Source organism: Amblyomma maculatum, chromosome 3, assembly GCF_055883805.1.
Source record: "Amblyomma maculatum isolate TAMU_Amacu chromosome 3, ASM5588380v1, whole genome shotgun sequence".
Classification (NCBI taxonomy): domain Eukaryota; kingdom Metazoa; phylum Arthropoda; class Arachnida; order Ixodida; family Ixodidae; genus Amblyomma; species Amblyomma maculatum.
The window spans coordinates 22810527-22833587 of record NC_139346.1 but is presented as its reverse complement, the minus strand read 5'-3'; the positions used below and the strand labels follow the sequence as shown (position 1 = coordinate 22833587).

The window sequence follows — 23061 nt, the reverse complement described above, 5'->3', positions numbered from 1 at the left end:
CACAATCATCAACCCTCTCACCAATCTTCTGTCCAGCCACGATCTTTCAGCCTGGTCTCCACACTGTGATGATACCTTCGCGACACTCCGCCACCTTCTGACGACTCCGCCAATCCTGCGTCATTTCGGCCCTTCTTCTCCCACGGAAATCCACACTGATGCCAGCGGCGTCGGCCTCGGCGCAGTACTTGCTCAGCGGAAGTCTGACTTTGATGAGTATGTTGTCGCTTACACCAGTGGGACCCTAACCAAAGCTGAAGCAAACTATTCCGTCACCGAGAAAGAGTGTCTCGCTATCATCTGGGCAATAGCAAAATTTCGCCCCTACTTTTATGGCCGTTCTTTTGATGTCGTCACCGATCATCACTCCTTCTGCTGGCTGTCTTCTTTGAAAGATCCTTCTGGTCGACTAGCCCGTTGGGCTCTGAGGCTCCAAGAATAAGACATTAACATCATCTATCGCTCTGGCCGCAAACATGCCGATGCTGATGCTCTCTCAAGTTCTCCATTGCCGTCTGAAGCCACTCCTGCTATATCCGTTCTACACCCCACCGACATGCCCACCGATATGACTTCCGAGCAACGAAAAGACGCATGGATCGCTTCACTCCTGGATCTGGCCGCGCTTCACGACCTCCTTGCCGCGCTCTCCGTCGCCAGTCTCACCATTTCGCCATCAGAGACGAGCTCCTCTACCGTAGGAATTACCTTCCGGATGGTAGAAAGTGGCTGCTTGTAATTCGGACCCATCTGTGCTCTGTAAAATTTGCTCCCATTACCACGACAATCCCCAGTGTGCCCACGCAGGCTTATTGAAAACCTTCACTCGCCTGCGATAGCGGTACTACTGGCGTGGGATGTACCGTTATGTTCGTCGGTTCGTCCAGTCCTGCCAAGAGTGTCAGCGCCGAAAACACCCACCTCGCCAGCCCGCCGCTTCTCTGCAGCCGCTGACCTGCCCAGCTCAGCCCTTCGAGTGCGTTGGAATCGACCTGTACGGCCCGCTTCCTGGCACATCAACAGGCAATCCCTGGATCATCGTTGCAATTGATCATTTCACACGCTACCCCGAAACGGCGTCTTTGCCATCTGCTACAGCCCAAGACATTGCCTCCTTCATCCTCCATCACATCATTCTTCGCCACGGGGCTCTCGAAGAATTGCTGAGTGACAGAGGTGCCGCCTTCCTTTCTGAAGTTCTCGAAGCTGTTCTTAGAGAATGCAAAATCGTTCATCGCGCCACCTCCGCGTACCATCTGCAAACAAATGGAATGGTTGAGCGTTTTAACCGCACCATGGGCGACATGCTGGCAATGTATGTCGCTTCCGACCACTCCAACTGGGACCGCGTTCCTCCATTCGTCACATTCGCTTATAACTCTGCCACTCAAGCAACCACAGGATTCTCGCCATACTTCCTTCTGTACGGTCGTGAGCCCTCTTGTACCATGGACACCATTCTCCCTTACCGACTGGATTATTCCGAATTCACGACTGTTTCACAAGCTGCAACTTATGCTTAAGAATCCGCCAGCTTGCCTGGTCCTTCACTTCTCACGCTCAGCAACAGCAGAAAACATCCCGAGATCAAACTGCACTTCTTCCTACTTACCGTACAGACTCTTTGGCCTGGCTATGGGTGCCTTCCTCCCGTCCCGGCCTTTCATCCAAACTTTTGAGCAAGTAACAGGGCCCCTACCGTATTGTCAAGCAAACATCCCCCGTCAACTACCTCATCGAACCCCTTACGCCATCCACTGACCACCGTCGCCGCAATCGTGAAATAGTACACAGTAACCGCCTGAAGAATTACTACGATCCTGCCATCGTCACATCGCCATAATCCGCCAGGATGGCGTCTTTTCGCCCGGGGGAAGTAGTAAAAAGGTATTCGGCTCTGATACGTTCAGTGCCTGATGCTCTGAAGAGAACGACAACCATTTTCAACGCGCGTGACGGTCAGGAAAGAAAACGACAACGAAGCTCTCTCTCCAACGCTCGGGCGTGCGCTTACAGAAGTGCAACGACTGATCGCAGAACGTTTCATTGACTGTTGACGGCGTAGCGCCCTGTTTAAGGACTCCTATTACAATATATATATATATATATATATATATATATATATATATATATATATATATATATATATATATATTGCCGCGAAACCTTCATAACAGTATTTGTTGTTTTTTAACAGCCGCCGGCATACAGGCTTATCACTCTGATTCTGGACCGCGTATCAGTTCCGTAATCTTTGTTTGTTACTGCTCGATGTCGCGAGTCACACCTTTATCAGTTTTGTTGTAGCGCAAGACGCACCGAGATCTGTCTCGAAGGTTCCGGCCACTCGCTTGTGTTTCCACAATGTTCCAGCCCGTGCTGGTAGCTATTTACGACGTTATCTAGATTCTTCTGTGCAGCCTTTAAATTGAGCGTTGCCGAGTGTGACGGGCATTCTTTGTTCGACGATCGACGAGCACGTTTGTTTCTATCGCCGCCGCCGAGTTGCTTAGTTCTTTTGCGGGCGCAAGTCAGCCCAAATAAAGAGTTTCTTTAGTGCAATCATCGACCCCTTCATTTGTGTCGCCAACCTCGTCACCACTACGTGACATCTGGTGGAGGTGCGGCCTTTGATCCTTCAAGCGAAGACCCAAGCCGTATTCCTGTCGCCCTGGAAGACCAGCCTACAGGTCACCGAGCCAGCCGCCGACTTCAAGGCCTACAACCCGAACACGGTCTGTTGCCTGACCCCATTCGATCTCGGAAGGCATCGACGCTGACAATGGCCCAGCCTACAGCACCGGTTGTTTTCGTTCAACCCCGTGAGCCCCCCTGCTTCCATGGATGACCGGACGAAGATGCAGAAGACCGGATGGACCTTTTCGACCGTGTTGCAGAATTCAATGGCTGGAACGACGCCGCGAAACTCAGGCAAGTCTACTTTGTTCTTCAAGGACATGCCCGAGTTTGGTTCGAAAATCATGAGGCAGCTATGAAGGATTGGGAGATTTTCAAGGAAGCGTTTCTGACTGCCTTTTCAAGCGGCCGTCCGAAAGGAAAGAGCCCAGGCCCTCCTTCAGTCAAGACTTCAACTCCCTAACGAGCCTGTCTTGGCGTATGTTGAGGAGATGAAGCGCCTCTTTCGCCGCGCCGACCCTAATATGACCGAAGGTGAGCAAGTCAAACTTCTATTGCGAGGCGTTAAAGAGTCGCTCTTTGCGGGTCTTGTGCGAAATCCGCCAAGAACTGTGGCGGAATTTGAAACGGAGGCGTCTACTATTGAGAAGACGTTGGCCACCCGAACGCGCCACTACGAGCGACCACTTCAGCCGGACTGCTCAATCCACTACCCCAGCGCATCTACAAGCGGAGAGAACCTTCGGGACCTCATCCGGGAGATCGTGCGAGAGGAGCTCCGCCGACTGATGCCATCATCGCAACAACCGCAGGTGACGACGCTCGTGGACGTCGTCCGTGAAGAAGTCCAGCAGGCGCTGGGCGTTCCTCAAGCGACGGCTGCGACTGTTCCAGCACACGAGGCAACAGTGATGAACTACGCTGGTGCATTACGTCGCCCTCCGCCCCGACGTGATGACTTTCCGAGCCCTCACCGCAACCGTCCTGTTCCTGAAAACCGCCCCTTGGCCCCCGCCCGCCAAGCCTACCAACGACCCCCAAACCCCAGGAAGTGCGACGCCTGGAGGACTGCAAACAACCGGCCATTATGCTTCCACTGCGGTGAGGCCAGCCACATTCTGCGCCACTGCCCGTACCGACGAATCGGTCTCCGCGGATTTGCAGTCGACGCTCCACGACCACGCCCAGGTGAACGACCACAAGAAATTGACAACTATCTGCGTAGCGGTGAGATTGCGCCACCAATCCGTCGATTCAGGTCTCCATCGCCGTACAGGGCCCGCTTTGAGTCGCCAGGCAGTACCTATGATGAGAGTATGCGCGGAAGGTCCCCAAGCCCGCGCAGGGGAAACTAAACAGAGCAATCTTTGGAGGTGAGGTTGCTCAACGACGAAAAGACGAACATCCTCCGCCGCCGACGACCACTAACGACGACGCAGCCATTTCACCGCCGCTCCACACGAGGTCATCGACGACATCACGACCATACTGCAAGCAGACCACACCACCCAGCGCAGTAACTACGGTATGCCCCGGCCATGACCTGAAGAAACGACGGAGCCGAGATCGGACACTAAGGCCCACGTGCAATGCGAGGACGCGAACAAGTGACCTTGAAGTTGATATCGACGTTCGCAGAGTCACTGCCCTAGTAGACACCGGAGCTGACTATTCAGTCATCAGCGGACCGTTAGCCTCTCAGCTCAGAAAAGTTGCCACCGCTTGGGATGGCCCGCTGATTCGCACCACAGGTGGCAACCTGATTACTCCATCGGGACGATGCACTGCAAGAATAACCGTAAATGGGCGTACTTACCCCACTAGCTTTGTGGTCTTGCAGCAGTGTTCCCGCGACGTGATTTTAGGCATGGACTTCCTAAATGAACATAGGGCTATCATCGACCTGCGATCCAAGCTCATCAAGCTCTCTGCAGACAAAGCCATTCCTGCTACGACGACGTCGATGCAACACATCGCTCTAAACGTCCTCGATGAAGAATTGACCGTCCCGCCCCGATCAAGCATCGCAGTCTGCGTAGGTAGCGCAAACATCGAAACCGCTGAAGGCATCGTCGAAGGAAATATCCAATTGCTCTTAGAACGTGGTGTCGGTATCGCAAGAGGCATCGTGAAATTCCGGAGAGGTCAAACTCAGGTGCTGGTAACAAACTTCACCGAAGAATACCGGCATCTCAACAGGGGCACGACGATCGCTTTTCTCGACGAATTAGCCGACCTCAAAGATGTATTCGCCCTCCACGACCAAACGCTGGAAGACTCACCGGACCAATTCCGTCAGCCCAAATTTGACATCAACCCGGCATTGACCCACAGCAGGAAAGACCAGATTCTTAGTCTTCTTCGAAGCTACGGGGAGTGCTTCTCGTCATCATCGAAGGTACGACAAACACCACTGGCCAAGCACCGCATTATAACGGACGAACACGCCCGACCTCTGCGCCAAAGCCCTTATCGTGTATCGCCGCGAGAACGCCAGGCCATTCGCGATCAAGCTGAGGAAATGCTACGTGATGACGTAATCCAGCCCTCGAACAGCTCCTGGGCGGCACCAGTCGTTTTGGTCAAGAAGAAACACAGCACACTTCGCTTCTGCGTTGATTACCGCCGTTTGAATAGCATAACGAAGAAGGATGTCTACCCGCTTCCCCGCATCGACGACACTCTCGACCGGCTCTGCAATGCAAGGTACTTCTCATCGATGGACCTGAAGAGCGGATATTGGCAAATTGAGGTCGACGAAAGAGATCGCGAAAAGACCGCATTCATCACACCGGACGGCCTTTATGAGTTCAAGGTGATGCCATTTGGCCTCTGCTCCGCACCAGCCACGTTTCAACGAGTAATGGACACAGTCCTGGCAGGCTTGAAGTGGCAAATTTGTTTGGTATGTTTGGACGACGTTGTTGTGTTCTCGTCAAACTTTGAAGACCACCTAAAACGACTACAGACAGTGCTGGAAGCCATCAAGTCATCGGGACTAACGCTAAAAGCAGAGAAGTGTCACTTCGCCTACGAAGAACTCCGGTTCCTAGGTCACATCGTTAGCAAGGACGGTATTCGCCCAGACCCGGAGAAAACAGCTGCAATCGCACAATTCCCACCGCCTGCCGACAAGAAAGCTGTGCGCCGATTCCTTGGGCTGTGCGCTTATTATCGACGATTTGTCAGAAACTTTTTGCGGATCGGCAGCCGTTGACGCAGCTTACAAAGGCTGACATACCTTTTAAATGGGAAGCGCCGCAAGAAGAAGACTTCGACGAACTTAAGCGCCGCCTGCAATGCCCTCCTGTACTTGGCCACTTTGATGAAAACGCCGAGACCGAAATTCACACCGACGCGAGCAGTGTGGGCCTAGGAGCCGTTTTTGTCCAGAAGAGTGCCGGACAGGAGAAAGTAATCGCCTACGCTAGCAGATCCCTCACAAAAGCCGAAGTCAATTACACGACGACCGAGAAGGAGTGCCTTGCAATCATCTGGGCCACTTCTAAGTTTCGTCCATACCTATACGGCCGACCATTCAAGGTGGTAAGCGACCATCACGCGCTCTGCTGGCTGGCTAATTTGAAAGATCCTTCCGGCCGCCTTGCCAGATGGAGCCTACGACTTCAAGAATTTGACATGACTGTAGTCTATAAATCGGGCCGGAAGCATTCCGACGCAGACTGCTTATCCCGCGCTCCGGTCGATGCTCCCCCGAAGGACGATGACGACGACGCCTTTTTGGGACCGGTAAGCGCCAGCAGTTTCGCAGAACAACAGCGATCAGACCCTGAGCTGAAAGCGCTAGCCGATTACTTGGAAGGAAAGACCGCTTCCCCTCCTGGTGTGTTCAGGCGACATTTATCATCCTTCACGTTAAACAATGGCCTCCTCGTGAAGAAGAACTTCGCACCTAACAAGACCGCGCAGCTTCTCGTAGTGCCTAAAACCCTTCGGCAAGAAATTCTGCAGGCGTTGCACGATGAGCCCACAGCAGGCCACCTCGGATTTGCGCGCACATTGCGTCGAATCCAGGAGAAGTATTACTGGCCGCGACTGCCTGCCGAAGTTGCCCACTACGTGAAGACGTGTCGTGAGTGCCAACGACGCAAGACGCTGCCGAACAGACCAGCAGGACTACTAAACCCGATTCCGCCCCCAATCGTGCCCTTTCAACAAATTGGGATGGATCTCCTCGGCCCCTTTCCATCTTCGTCTATGGGTAACAAGTGGATCATCGTGGCCACTGACTACCTTACCCGTTACGCCGAAGCAAGAGCACTACCAAATGGTACCGCGGCAGAAGTCGTCAAATTTTTTGTCGAACAAATTCTCTTCCGACACGGCGCCCCAGAAGTGCTCATCACGGACAGGGGAACGGCGTTTACGGCAGAGTTGACGCAAGCCATCCTGGAATACAGTCACACAAGCCTTCGACGAACAACTGCGTACCATCCCCAGACCAATGGCCTTACGGAGCGCCTGAACAAAACGATCGCGGACATGATCGCTATGTACGTCGACGCTGAACACAAGACCTGGGACGCCATCTTGCCGTACGTGATCTTCGCGTATAACACGGGAGTCCAGGAGACGACCAGAGCGACCCCGTTTAAGCTTGTGTACGGCAGGGAGCCCACGACGACGCTCGACGCAATGCTGTCGCACGTAACCAGCGAAGACAACCTCGACGTCGCCGCCTACCTGCAGCGTGCAGAGGAAGCCCGACGACTCGCACGGCTGCGCATTAAAGACCAACAGCGCACCGACAGCCGACGATACAATTTACGACGACGCCACGCAGAGTACAATCCAGGAGACCAAGTGTGGGTTTGGACACCAATTCGCCGTCGCGGATTAAGTGAAAAGTTGTTGCGTCGATACTTTGGGCCATACAAAATCCTTCGCCGCGTCGGACCACTGGACTATGAAGTCATTCCCGACGGAACATCAGCATCACAACGGCGACGCGCACGCCCAGAAATTGTACATGTTGTACGACTGAAGCCATATTACGCGCGTTAAAAAATCTGTGGTGTTTAAACTTTGCAGTGTTTATGTTTAAGTACCTTTGTTTTGAACATCGAGGCGATGTTTTTTTAAGGGGGGAGTAATGCCGCGAAACCTTCATAACAGTATTTGTTGTTTTTTAACAGCCGCCGGCATACAGGCTTATCACTCTGATTCTGGACCGCGTATCAGTTCCGTAATTTTTGTTTTTTACTGCTCGATGTCGCGAGTCACACCTTTATCGGTTTTGTTGTAGCGCAAGACGCACCCAGATCTGTCTCGAAGGTTCCGGCCACTCGCTTGTCTTTCCACAATGTTCCAGCCCGTGCTGGTAGCTGTTTACGACGTTATCTAGATTCTTCTGTGCAGCCTTTAAATTGAGCGTTGCCGAGTGTGACGGGCATTCTTTGTTCGACGATCGACGAGCACGTTTGTTTCTATCGCCGCCGCCGAGTTGCTTAGTTCTTTTGCGGGCGCAAGTCAGCCCAAATAAAGAGTTTCTTTAGTGCAATCATCGACCCCTTCATTTGTGTCGCCAACCTCGTCACCACTACGTGACAATATATATATATATATATATAGAGAGAGACGTATCCGTAAACAAAGTAACATCTTGTACAAATTCACAGCTTAATTCCAAACATCAGCGTTTAAGCGCAAGATGCTGTAAAGTTATTTGCTTTTTGCCCCTAAAAAACTGCATGTGTGTGGGCACGCGTGTGTGCAAATAACTCATGCGCAGGTACTCAATTTATTTGAGGCCCCGCATAAGGTCAGTACTCTTGCACGTTTTCATTGTAGTTAGGAAGAAAACTCACAATCCCTGCAGCGCGCTGCGAAGAAGCAGACTCGCGACGGGAAGTCCCTGCGTCGCTTCGAATACCAGCTCTAACCACCGGAAGAAAGGGGACGAAAGCAAAAGACTGCGAACGCACAAAATCTGCGCTCACTCATTCCCCCGGGGGATGAAAATTCTGTTTACTGCTTGGAGCCATGGGGGAGGGGAGAAGACTGTGTTGGAGGAGGAGTCATGGCGTGGACAAAACTAACTGCAGCGAGCGCTTCACAGCAGAAAAATACAGAAGAAAGCGTGCGTGCTGTTAAGTGCGGACGGCTAGATGCTCTCCCTCCGCAAGCTTGAAGCCGCGCTCCGACGGCCAAGCGCTTTTCTCACTGCCCGAGTAGAATAAAAATAAATAAAAAAAATAAAAAAAAAATGTGGACAGGACACGCAGAAGTGACGTAGTAGCCCCACGTCACTTTTGTGTCACGTGATTGCGTGTTCACGGTGTGCAAAAACACCCTCCCTGTAAACACTGCCGAACGACACGGCTATGGTGGCTAGAAAGAACACGGCGGATCGTTAGCGCCGATGTCCGAAATAACGCGTGCTAAAATTTGTTGGCGTCTGGAATACTGAGCCGAATATCAATTATGAAGCCCTCGTGAGGATCGCTGACCAGCAGCAAATTGCTGGTAAGAGCGATAGCCGTGATACAAGCAAGTTTTTGGTCAAGCCAGCTGCCGCTGGTGCATTTCAGCTCATCCGATCTTTTCGTACTAGCTCTGCGATTAATGCGTCGTCAGAGTTAATCCTATGAATATTTTACTATGGCAGGATAGCATTCACAATAAGGCAGTTTCATAAGTAGACGATTTACGACAGCGTTGCAAAGCTACGACCGCCGCGGCTTCGAAGCGAAACAATTTAGGCCTAGCGACGACTAGGGACGGTCAAGCACGGCGCCATCATTCGCCGTGCTCGCGCGTCCCCTACCCCCCCCCCCCCCCCCCCCCCGGTAAAGTGTAACGTACCTTAGCCTGCTCGCGGCATCCTGTGCTGCAAGCGTTGCAAACTCGCGTACTTTCATTACAGCTAAGACCACACATTTGTTGACGTTCTGCTCAGCAACAAGTCATCCAAACTATACTGCAGGCAGGACAAGGCTTTGTACGCAGTCGCTGCGCTGTCGGCCGTAATCCAAGACGTTGGGCGGCACAGTAGACACCGCATAGTCTATGCATCGATCTTTGAACGTGATACAGGGGGCAAATGAATAACTTTGTGAAGCAGACCCGCTCGTACGTTTCGCGCACTCGGGCCCGTCAACAGACGCCGCCGTAACCTCGGCTAACGACGCAAACCGAGGCCGTCAAGCTCGGTTTGCGATAACCACGGTTAGTGGTGTAACCATGGTTTGGTCCGCTGTGTAACATGGGCTAACCACGATTCCGCCTAACCGCGGTTGCGCTACGCGAACTGGCAAACTCCTTAGTATGCGAGCGAGGACGGGTATGCCAGCGAGCGAGCGCGCGGCAACCGGAAGTTCGTCGAAGTGATGTATTTCTGTGCGTAGCTTTGAACTTGCTTGTATTCTTTATTTTTGTATGACTCCCTTCGGCGTACGAGTTGAGAGGGAAACTTGAAAGGACCATTTTTAATCGCCGATATCTCTGGTGTTGCAGAAGCTAGATCGAAAATGTTTACGGGAGAATGATGGGCGGTTCAATATCTATCAGTCTTATGGCGTAGTTTACCCTTCTTGGTGACCCATTTCTGTGGACGTTTAAAGGAGTATAGACCTCCTTCACTCTGGCTACGTCACAAAGATGCTGTGGCGCTGTCATCATTACAGACTTTCGCGTGGTAGGCAAAACAATGCTTCAATTGCTTTCCCCTACTGTGATTGTGCGATGGGTTGCTGCCGCCGAAAAAATAAAAAATAAAGCACCACGCTGACTAGCTGCATTACCGTGGCATGTACTGGAAGGTAAAAAAAGCAAAGTTTAGTAAGCTTGCACAGGTTTCTTACGGATGAAGGTTGCCGTAAACAGTGGGCCATCGCAGTGAGGCGCGAAGGCTGGATACCGACACCACTCACTGAATCACTGAATATGCGGCAAAAACTTTGTTACGGCTAAGCTGCTTATTCATTTTTACGCCAGAGCAGTTACGGGCTCAAAGGTCATGAATAATACGAGTTTGGCCTTCTTTATGACGCGTAATGGTAATTTGTGAGTGCACGTAAAATATAGACGAGGCAGCTAGTAAATTAATGCGTTTATCTGTTTATTTGTTCGAGCATGCATAGATGTGTTCATATATGTAAACAATTCCTCAAATACGTTTTTTTTTCACTTTCTAATTGTACGTATTATGTGCATAGTGAGCTGCTGCGCAAGCGATCTGTGTTGCACTCCTCCGTGGTTACATCGTACGGCTAACATTAGCTGCGTTGACCTCACATTTTTTTATCTATTTTGTGATGAAATGTGCGTGCACTGACAGCCACTGATTTGCTCAATTGACGCAGCATTTTTTTATACAGAGGGGTTTGAGTGGTATTCACTGCAGATAATTTTGAATGCGAGCTGTAGGACTGAGCATCCCGAGCGACATATGGGCTCCTGTTTCATATTCTGAGGATCTTTACATCAGCTACGTACTGCATGGCACACTGTCGCATTACGAGTTTATCCTACATGCAATCACGGCGGCCGGGATTGAACTGGGTCGACCTAACTACGAAACCAGCACGTGGACACTGCAGCTTGTAATGCAAGCTAAAAGCTTGAATACCCATGATCAAATTGAACGCTGGCACCAATAGCCTCCCACCAACAGAGCAGACATAACAGGCGTGCAGCGTGACGATTTAAAGGAATAACTCAAGGATAAGCAAGTCTGTACGGTGCCAAGGTGCAATGCCCTTGCTATGTTGCCATGTTATGTTGCAACAACACTCATTTGGTGCTCGGTATGAAGAATCATCCGATAATGCAATGAAGGTTTGAGCGGAGTACTTCCTAATTGGTTTGCGTGCGCTGTTTACGAGTGAAAAAAATCACAGTCGACTTCCCCGACCGAAAGTTGTACGCACCCAAAGCTTTGCAACTCTCGACACATGCCGCGGCTAATTTGCTGGGCAAATAGCAAATAGATATTGTTACGACGGGGGTTTGACGTCGGAGCGCTGCACAGGTATAGGAGGCAGAGAACTCAGCTGGTGAACGGCTGCGAGTCCGGGAACGGGCACGAGAGTCTCTTCGTCTTTCTCAACTTCCTTTTCCTTTCTTCATCTATGTGTTTTCATCGTCTTCGGGATTGCGACATTTCCCCCCAGGACAGCCGAAGCCCCCCTGGGTGAGGGAGTTAATCGTTCCCACGGGATTGGCACGGCTTCATCCGGGCGACATGAGCGAGTTCTGTTGTAGCTGAGCGACAACCACTTGCGGTCATGCGTGCGATTTCGTAATTCAGGTCACTGACGCGGTTGAGGACAACGCAAGGGCCAGCGTAATGCGCCAACATTTTCTGGGCTAAACCACGTTTTCGTAGAGGTCGCCAAAGCCACACTACGTCTCCAGGTGCGTAAGACACATGGCGATGCTGTCTGTCGTACCGAGCTTTGGAACGCTCTTGCGAAGCCAGAATCCGCAAACGGGCGAGACGGCGAGCTTCTTCGGCCCGACAAAGAGTTTCGGCGATGCAAGGTTCGTCATGGACGGAATAGGGAAGAATCGTGTCGAGGGAATACCGAGGATCACGGGCATAAAGAAGAAAAAACGGGCTGTAGCCGGTCGTCTCATGCGTTGCAGTGTTGAAGGCAAACGTTATAAACGGCAGTGTTGTATCCCAGTTCTTGTAGTCTGATGCAATGTACATAGAGAGCATATCGACGAGTGTGCGGTTGGTGCGCTCCGTCAAACCGTTGGTTTGAGGGTGGTATGGTGTGGAGTGTCGAAAATGTGACGAGAACAAACGTAGAAGCTCTTCCACGACATCTGCCGTAAACTGCCGACCTCGATCACTGATTATCACTCGCGGAGGTCCATGGCGCAGGATGACGGAACGGAGCAAGAACATGGACACGTGGTGAGCGCTGGCTGAATGAAGAGCGGCCGTTTCGCAGTAGCGGGTGAGATAGTCGGCACAAACCACGATCCAGCGATTTCCATCGGAAGATTTCGGGAAGGGACCCATAAGGTCGATTCCAACTTTCTCAAATGGACCAAGTGGTGGAGTCACAGGATGCAGCAGGCCCTGTGGCGTGGATGTAGGGCGTTTGTGCCGTTGGCATTCATTGCAGCTCGCCACATATCGCTCGGTCGTCTGGCGCATCTTCGGCCAATAAAACCGGTCGCGGGCACGGTGGAGGGTTCGTGCAGAGCCCAGGTGACCGGAAGTGGGGTCGTCGTGCATTGCACGTAGGATGCACGAGCGGCAACTCTCGGGAACCACAAGTAGAAATTTCGCGCCGGTGCTGGAATAAGACTTTGTACAGAAGGCCATCACGGAGACAGAATGGGCTGGAAGCTGTGGAATCCCGCGCAGCCGCAAGCAGTGGCTCGATGCTTATGTCGGTCTCTTGCGCAGTCCGCAGAGCCGAGGCGTCAGGAAACTCGGGAACAATGGAGGAGATGTAGTGATCGAACTCAGCAGAGTCACATTCGGTCGTGGGAAGGGGGATATGTGATAGGCAGTCTGCGTCGGCGTGTTTGCGACCACTCTAGTACGAGACAGTGAAGTCTTATTCCTGCAGATGAAGGGCCCAGCGTGCCAGACGACCAGATGGATCACGAAGGTTGACGAGCCAACACAGGGCATGATGGTCCGTCACAACCGTGAAATGGCGTCCATATAGGTAGCACTGAAACCGCTGAACAGCGAAAACTACAGCGAAGCACTCCTGCTCCGTAACAGTGTAGATACGCTCAGGTTTGCTGAGGGAACGTCTTGCATACGCAACTTCATGCTCTCCGGTTGCCGAACGTTGCACAAGCACAGCACCAACACCAATCCCACTTGCATCAGTGTGCACTTCCGTCGGAGCGGAGGGGTTGAAGTGCCGTAGTATGGGATGTGACGTGAGCAGAAACTTTAGGTGGTGGAAAGACGCGTCACAATCTGAGGTCCAGTCGAAAGGGACGTCCTTTTGTAGAAGGGACGTCAGAGGTTAAGCGACGTCGGCAAACCTTGGGATGAATCGTCGAAAGTAGGAGCACAGCACCAGAAAACTGCGGAGCTCCTTTTGGTTCTGGGGTCTTTGAAATGCTGCAATTTTTGCAGTCTTCTGTGGATCTGGCCGAGCTCCATAGCGGTCGACGAGATGTCCGAGTACCAGCGCTTGACGCTCGCCAAAACGGCACTTTTGAGAATTCAGGACAAAACCAGCCGTCTGCAGGCAATCTAAAATAATAGCAAGTCGCTTGTTATGTTCAGTAAAAGTCCGGCCAAAAATAACAACGTCGTCTAAATAGCACATGCAGATTTCCCACTTGAGGCCATGCAGTACTGTGTCCATAAATCTCTCAATAGTGGCCGGCGCACTACATAGGCCGAAGGGCACAACATTGAATTCAAATAGGCCGTCCGGAGGAACAAATGCAGTTTTTTCTTTGTCAGCGGGGTCCATCGGAATCTGCCAATACCCCGATCGCAAATCAACCGAAGAGAAATAAGATGCAGAGAAAAGGCAATCTAAGGCATCGTCGATGCGCGGGAGAGGATACACATCCTTTTTAGTGATGGAGTTGAGCGGATAGTAGTCGATGCAGAAGCTCCATGTTCCGTCTTTTTTTTTACCAATATCACGGGAGCAGCCCATGGACTGGAGGACTCCTGAATTACGCCTCTGTTGAAGATGTCTTGCTCGGTGATGACTTGCTCGGTGATCACCTTGCGCTCTGACGGCGACACGCGGTACGGCTTTTGGCGGATCGAATGGGCAGATCCCGTGTTAATCCTGTGGCGTGCGCGCGACAGAGGAAAACGTCGAGAGCCGTCGGATTGCGCGAAATCAAAGGCGGACATGTGCTGGGACAATAGGTTCTTCAACATCTGTCGTTGTGAGGTGTTCAACGATGCGCTGATCATCGCAAGAAGCTTCTTATCAGCAGGTGGGTTAGTGTCGGGGTTATCAAAGGAAGAAGTAAGGAGAGTCACATAATTCGGGAGAGCTGCACTACATGAAGCTAGTTTAGAGCCCGCTGGAAAAACAACCGGTTCCGGCGAGCAATATACAGTCCACAGTCCGGTACGGCCCTCTTTCACGCAAACCAAACAATGCGGCACTAATACATTTTTCTTCACGCACTGTAAATTAAGAGGCGCCACAGTAACCTCAAAAGCGTCATTCATAGGATGGAAGCAGGACACCTGAACGCACACTGCACAATGTGGTGGTACGACGATTTCATCACAGGCACACAAAACGTCTTCCTAATTTGACGTCTCTTCCAAAAGTTCACGAGGAAGAGAACCACTAACACTTAGCTCTCCAGTTCGACAATCAACTTTAGCGCCGCACATACGCAGAAGTCAACTCCTAAGATTACATCGTGAGTTGATCGGGGCAGTACTGCAAATTCCGCGGGAAATGCTGTACCCCCCAACGAAACTTTAACGCTGCATACCCCAACCGGACACAATAACTTTCCACTTACACCATAAAAATTAGCAGTTTTGTCCCAAACAAACTAACTTTGTTCTTCAAAAGGTTCTTAAAATCTAAACTCATTACCGAGATAGTAGCACCAGTGTCTACCAACGCCATCGTAGGTAAACCATCAACAAGCACATTAACGTTGTTCTTTAACATGCACACAGACGGAGGAATATAAGGTAGCAGCCCACATTGTCCAGCGACCACACCTCCATTGGCCGCGCTGGCTAGTTTTCCTGCGTTAGTGGTGGAGATCGGCGCTTTGGTGACGGGGAATGGCGCACACGAATTGACGGAGGCGGTGTGACACTACGGTCAGACGCTGGAGATCGGCTGCGGAGTCCTTCGTTTTGAAAACGGCCTCTTCGTAATGGATGTTCAGGCCGATAGCTGTCGATGTAGGGCTGGACGGTTCGTCGGTTCGATGTCGTCGGAGGATTCCTGGACTGTGCGCGTCGATTGCAGTAGTGGGAAATGTGACCCGCGACACCACACCAGTAGCACACGGGCATAAGGCGATCAAATAGCTGCGCTTCAGTGTACTCTTGCAAGGTAGGACGCGACGGATATTGAAATGTAGGTTCCGGGTCGACGTAGCTTTCCCGCGGTAGGCGCGGTGTACGGTTTGAGTAGGACCCAGTGTCTCTGCGCTGATGAGAGAATTGCCGGTAAATCTCGTTGGGCCTTGGTCGCGGGGTGTCCAGGTCTTCTCGGAAGGCGAAGTCAGTGTCATTGGCTGGTGTATAGCTAAACGTTGGTGGGCACGTACGTGCATAGGCTGGAAAAACGTATGCTTCATCCGTGAAGCCAGAGGGCGGCCGGGCAAGCAGCTCACGTCGGCAAATTTCATCCCTTACAATTTCACGAATGGCGCACAGGAGACTCGGGGACGGATATTCTTCGACGCTGGCCATGGTAGTGACATTTGCCAGTCGCCCAACCTTCGGTGTAATGCGGCCTGTCTTGAGGGCCTCGAATGTCCGGCAGTGTCGAATAACGTCGGTGACTGAACTCAAGTTGTCTTTGGCAATGAAGAAGTGGTAGACGTATTCCGCATTGCCCTTGAGCAGATGGCCCACCTTGTCTTCCTCGGTCATCCGACTGTCGACGGTCTTACATTATTTGAGCACTGCCTCGATGTACGTTGTGCAAGTCTCGCCTGCTGTATGGGCTCTCTGAGAAAGTGTCTGCTCAGCCTGCCTCCTCTTTGCAGTCAGATCGCCAAAATATTCTTTGATAGCTTCCACAAAGTCCTCCCAAATGGTCAGAGAGTCTTCGTGGTTCTCGTACCACATCAAGGCGGTCTGCGTTAAGAAAAATACGACATTCGCTAGTTTCGCCACCGAATCCCAGCGGTTGAAGCGGCTCACACGTTCAAAGTGAGTGAGCCACTCATCAACATCTTCCCCTGCTTGACCGGCAAAAGAACGAGGCTCTCGAAGCGGTAGCGTCGCTGTTGAGGCAGTTGGTGGTACATCACTAGACGGGGACAGAATGCTTCGCGATGTTCGAGGCTGCTGAGTTTTCTGCTGCATTCTCAGAGGAATGGGAGGAAGACCAGCGAGGCGACGGTTCCGGCGAGGCTCCAGCGATTGAGGATGCGTCGTGAGGGTATTCGCACCCAGCGCCTGCCACCAAGTTGTTGCGACGGGGGTTTGCCGTCGGAGCGCTGCACAGGTATAGGAGGCAGAGAACTCAGCTGGTGAACGGCTGCGAGTCCGGGCACGGGCACGAGAGTCTCTTCGTCTTTCTCAACTTCGTTTTTCCTTTCTTCATCTATGTGTTTTCCTCGTCTTCGGGATTGCTACAATATCAATGAACGCTGCTTATTTTCAAGGCAGCAACACTTCGCTCGTGCGCCTTGAACCTGCTCTCAGTCTGGTACGGCGTGCAGGTCAAGGCGCTGCATGCTGTGTCCATGCAGTTTTTCCAAGTATTGCTGTTGTACTCGTCACTGAGGTTCAGAAAGTACTCACACAGCACGTGGGTATTTTATCTGCCAAAAAAGCGCCTGCACATAACATTAACACGCTCTTGACAAGCATGGCCACAGCAGTGGGGTGACACCACAGTGCTACTCCCGTGCTTTCTGCCTACTGTGGTGTCGCAGATACTTCATTGATTTGTTTGTTTGTAAACATGGAGGCCTATAGACACCTAATTTTTGGGTTCGCGTTTTATTCTCTGTAATAATGCGTAAGGTTTGGTTTGGTCGGTTTGTGCGGCTTAACATTCCAAAGAACTGAGGCTATGAGAGACGCCGTAGTGGAGGGCTCCAGAAATTTCGACCACCTGGGGTTCTTTAACGTGCACTGACATCGCACAGCACACGGGTGCTTAGCTTTTCGCCGAGGTATTACTGTACAGAAAGTAACAGGTGATATCCACCTACGACGGCTAAGCAATTTATCGCTGAATTTCTTCACCTTTTCCAGTTTCAAAAGCCGTGCGATGCCTGTGACGTCAAAGTTGAGTCTGGGTCAAGTGATGGGTGAATAAAAATGGCGATGTAATTGTTCCAAGACTACTCGGCTTCGTCGTAAAGAAAACCTGTCATATCGACCTCTGGTTGATGTACTTCCAGGTACCTGCATTGCATATACGGACGCATCAATTTTAGAAAATGGTGCTAGAACAGCAGCTACTAGCCGAACACACAGTGAACGAAAAGTACATGATGAATATTTATCAGAATACCCTGACCCGCTTATGATGGAACTATATGCAATCCGCGATGCTATGGAAACCATAAATAAAATAGATTCCATAACAGAAGTCCACATCTATATAGACTCCTTAGCCGCCGTAAAACAACTGAGCAAAGTGACAAAGACACTATGTGTAACCTAGGAAATCCACGCACTCAATAAAAAAACAGACAAGCATCCAGATACACTGGACACAAGACGATGCTCAGAACACGGAGCAGAAAAACGTTGACCACCACACACACGAAGTTTCAAACATTAATGCACATCCCACCAGGCTGCCTTTCGATGCCCGCTTCGCTATTCCCATCTCAGCATCCTCTTTAAGGATAAGTACACGTGCTCTCAATCCCCCGTGTACTTTCTCCCTGCCTCATAACTTATTGAGATTGGAGGAGGTTTCCCTTAGAAGGATAAGAGCTGGGGCGGCCCTTACCCCGTCGGTAACATGCCGATGGGAATCTGAAGAAAACATCGGACCAACCACATGCCCGAAGTGTTCCCCACCAGCTGCAGATGTGGACGTTCGCCATCTGCTGTGGACTTGTGCAGGGACAAGGGCATCAAGACACAGATTCTGAACGATGTGGGAATAACCGCAACAAGGGAAGATGACTTCTCCAGATGGCTCTACGACAACAATAAGAGGAGGAGCCTTCTCCGGTTCCTAACGGAAAATAAGTTACACGTTTTTATAATATGCCTTATCGCAAGCTTGCGTAAAAAAAATTGTACCTGTGTCGTTTAAATTCACTACAATGATGAAGCCAGCCTGCCTCAAAAACAGGAATCACAAGTGAAAAGTTGGCGACTATATTGCTGATTTTTCATCCTGTGCGTGGCGTGGACTAATTGTGATGTCATAGCTATCTCTCTGTTGCTGAAACCGAAATTGGCGAGAAAGAAAATTGAACTGAATATTATTTAGCGGTCGTAGGTGAAAACTGTGTGGCGATCTGTATACAGGGATGTCTTGCAAAAATGCCACCGAAATGTGGTGTCTATGCTCTAAGATGGCGGTCACAGGCAGAAAATATTTTTTTTGCCAAATATAAGCTGGGATAATGTTCTTCATAGCAATACAATTTGCTGCGATTTTGAAAAAGAAATTGAAGATGGTCGAGCCCGCAACCTGCACCAGTTGGTGTGGAATGAAACCACCACTTTTATATTTGCAGATCATGCTAGCCATAACAGCCTAGCATTATCCTTGATGCATCAGCATGACAGGAAAAGAACAAACAGAGGTAGGATAACATATACACCATCACAAAACTGAAGAACTTGAAGGTAAGCTGTCTAAAACTGTAAAAACATTTTTTTATTGGAACTGTACCGAAAAAAATCATTGGCCTGACAAGCACTAGACCATATATATGCTGGTCTGCAAATGTGAACGCCTTTGGCCACACGTACCAGTCACAGCTATCCGATGGAAACTAAGGGAAGACAGAATCACAAGCACGGAAGAAAGCTGCAGGTCGCCTCCAAAGGATCCCTGTTTCAGCACACGCACCAAAGGCGGGGAAGGACCTGGAAATCAGAACAATGCAATAAATGCCCACTCCTGGGAAAAGTAAGACACGAAGGATCTTGTTACAACGCAGAAATAAAGTATAATGGATGAAAGAATTGCGCAATTCGTGGATGTTGGTTTTGTCTACATATTTTTGCAAACATTTTTCATCAATTCGCGTAAAAGATCCGTTTATCGTTCCTAAATCTGAGGCAGTTGCAGATTTCCTCCCAAATGAGAGCCTAGAACATAACGCTGGTTTTAACGCAGATGTGGTTGATTTTTATATTCTCTTGCACACTCTCAACTCATCCAGTATGTTCAGCAATGTAGTGCGGAGGACAATGATGAATGCTGGTTCCAAAATGAGTGTGGAATTTGTGGAACTTTTGTCTTACTACCCGAGTAACACGCTTGTTGAGGGGGATGGTCGATTTTATATGCAAAAATCTGGTGTGTGCATATGTGTCAAGGTAGCTCCCATTCTCAGCAGCATTTATCTAAGCAGGGTTGACATGAAAGTTGAGAATGATTTAGCCAATTGTTGCATGCGCATTTTCCGTTATGTGGACAATGTTTTGATGCTAGCTAGGTCTGTGAATCCTGAATTTGTGTCAGATGTTGTTGATGTTTTTGACGAGGTACGAAAGAGACTACGATAAGACGGCGTGTATCACTCTAGACGGCCGCTTCGAATTCAAAGAAATGCCCTTGGCTTCTGCTCCGCACTAGACACGTTCTATCGAAAGATGTACCGTCTTTGCCAAAAGTAACCAGGCTGCAGGGTCTCCTTCTCGGACGTATGGTAATAAATTGATACCCTATCTGAAGTTTTAAATCTCTCTAAAGTAAAGGCGGGCACCTCTCCTTACACCTTAATGAGTTGGGATCCTGTGGGAATTCTTATTGGCTTTATAATAACATGAGAAGCAAAACATGCAGCCTGGTTACTTTTGGCAAAGACGGTACATTTGTTGTGCATGGATATACAGACCGGGTACCGTCAAATTGAGTTCGACGAAACAGTCCGTGATAACACGGCGTGAATTCCCCAGACGGCCGCTTCAAAAAAATGCCCTTTGGCCTCTGCTCCGCACCAGACACGATCTAACGAACAATGTACCTTTCTCGTGAATGGATTTGTAGAGCGGGTATCGGCGAATTGAGGTCGACGAAAGAGACTACGATAAGACGGCATGCATCACTCAGATGGCTGCTTCGAATTCAATGAAATGCCATTTGGCCTCTGCACCGCACCAGACACGTTCCATCGAAAAATGTACATTTGTTGTGCGTGGACATGTAGATCGGGCACCGTCAAATTGAGTTCGACGAAAGAGACCACGATAAGACGGTGTGCATCCCCCAGACGGTCGCTTCGAATTCAAATAAATGCCCTTCGAGCTCTGCTCCGCTCCAGACACAATCCAATGAATAATGTTCCTTTCTCGTGAGTGGATTTGTGGAGCGGATACTGGCAAATTGAGGTCCACAAAAGAGACTATACGATAAGACGGTTAGCATTACTCCAGACGGCCTCTTCGAATTCAAGGTAATGCCATTTGTCCTCTGCTCCGCACCAGGCACAATCCAACGAATAATGTACTTTTCTCGTGAGTGGGCATGTAAAGCGCAAACCTTCAAATTGAGGTCGATAAAAGAGGCTGCGATATGACGGTGTACATTACTCCGGACAGCCTCTTCGAATTCAAGGTAATGCCATTTGGCCTCTGCTCTGCAGCAGACACGTTCCTACGAATAATGTACATTTCTCGTGCGTAAAGATATAGAGCGGGTGCCTGCAAACTGAGGTAGACAAAAGAGACTACGATAAGACGGCTTGCATCACTCTAGACGGCCTCTTCGAATTCGAGGTAATGCCATTTGGCCTCTGCTCCGCACCAGACACGTTCCAACGAATAGTGTACGCTTGTCTGGAGGGGACATGTAGAGCGTGTACTGCCAAATTGAGGTCGACGAAAAAGACCCCGATACGAAGGCGTGCATCACTTCAGACGGCCGCGTCGAATTCTTCGAATTCAAGGTAATGCCATTTGGCCTCTGCTCCGCACCAGGCCAGGCACGTTCCACGAAGAATGTACATTTCCCGTGCGTGGACGTGTAGAGCGGGTACCGGCAAATTGAGGTCGACGAAAGAGACTACGATAAGACGTCGAGCATTACTCCAGACGGCCTCTTCGAATTCAAGGTAATGCATTTTGGCCTCTGCTCCGCACCAGGCACGTTCCAACAAATAATGTACTTTTCTCATGAGTGGACATGTAGAGCGGGGACCGGAAAAATTGAGGTCGACGAAAGAGACCACGATATTTTTGCGTTTCCTACCAAGAAGATAATTACTTTTCCTTTGTTTATTTTTCTCGTTTTATAGCTATTGTTGCAAGGTTGAAGCTGGAATGTCATCTGCTATTATTCTCTTCTGAAGCGTTTGAGCCTATTGCCAAAAAAAACTCAGATGGAGTATCTTTTTCATTTTACTTGAAGGCTGACCATTACAACTATCACTACACTACTATGGCGCCGTGGCTATACGGCTCGGCGGCATTTCGTCTTCAGGCGGCTTTCGATAGGCACAAAACTAAGATAAACGCTCGGGGCAAGCACATTTCTCATCGCCGAAGTCGTCTTCACAAGGCCCTAACGAAGGTGGTCCTGGTGCATGGTGCAATCGCGCCCGAGAGATTTTCGAGTATAAACACAAATGCTATGCGCCGGGAGGTAAAAAAACGCCCTCACTGCCGAGGATGGGTCTTTTTTTTTTGCGTTCGAGATTTGCTAGTTGAAAAATACTCCTTGCGATTACTAAACTCTCAAAGCCACACCGCAGAACGACGGACATGTTCCAGTACGCCTCGCAGAACGAAACCGGCTGCGCCGCTCAGCTGCCTCGCCACTCCGCTGGTGAGCGTTTTGCCGCTTGTGGCGCTGTTCTGCCGAGGCGATGGTAGCGCCATACAACGGGCGCCCGGTTCCTATATGCGCCGAGGTTAGCATTAAATGATGGCAGGGAAGCCCAATGCTGCCATATTTTTCTAGGGTTTGCCAGTATATTGCCTTGCTGGTTTAGCTAGGTGTTTATGCACCGGCTTTAAATTGAGGACTGCCGAATGCAACGGGCATTCGACGACCAGCGAGCAGGTTTGCTGCTCTTATCGCTGTAGAACTGCTCAGTTCTTTTTTGGGTGCAAATCATCCCAATAAAGAGTTTTATTCTGTGTGTTATTGCGGACGTCCGTTAAAAGCCAAGAGAACAAACCTCTTCCTGCCACCCTAAGTGACCAGTGTGCAAGCTTCTGGACCACCAGCCGACTCCGAGGGCTACCGTCGGTATACAGGTTACTGCCGGACCCCACACGATCCCGGAAAGACTCCTCAGCAGCAGCAATGTCCCAGAACCAAAAAAATGTACCTCTGATCTTCCAGCAGCTCCGGCAGCTGCCAATTGCCGATGGAACCCAGAGAGAAGATCCGGAGGACTGGCTGGGTCAGTACGAACAGGCTGCTGTATTCAACAGATGGGACAATGCTTTGAGTCTTTAAAATGTATTCTTCGCTCTGTTTGGGGCCGCTAGAACGTGGTATGAATACCATGAGTCATCTCTAATGACGTGAGAGGAATTCATGACGCACTACTGAAGCTATTTGCCAGCATCGTGAAAGGAAAGGAAAGGAAGGAAAGAAGGGCACGGCGGCACCACCAAGATGTACCGCTACAACCCGTTTC

At 50.4% G+C, this 23061-nt stretch overlaps 1 pseudogene; it reads right to left on the bottom strand.

Annotated features, from left to right (window-relative positions):
• Positions 1-16627, bottom strand: part of LOC146194333 (uncharacterized) — a 30122-nt pseudogene extending 13495 nt beyond the window's left edge.
• Between the last annotated feature and the right edge of the window lie 6434 nt (positions 16628-23061).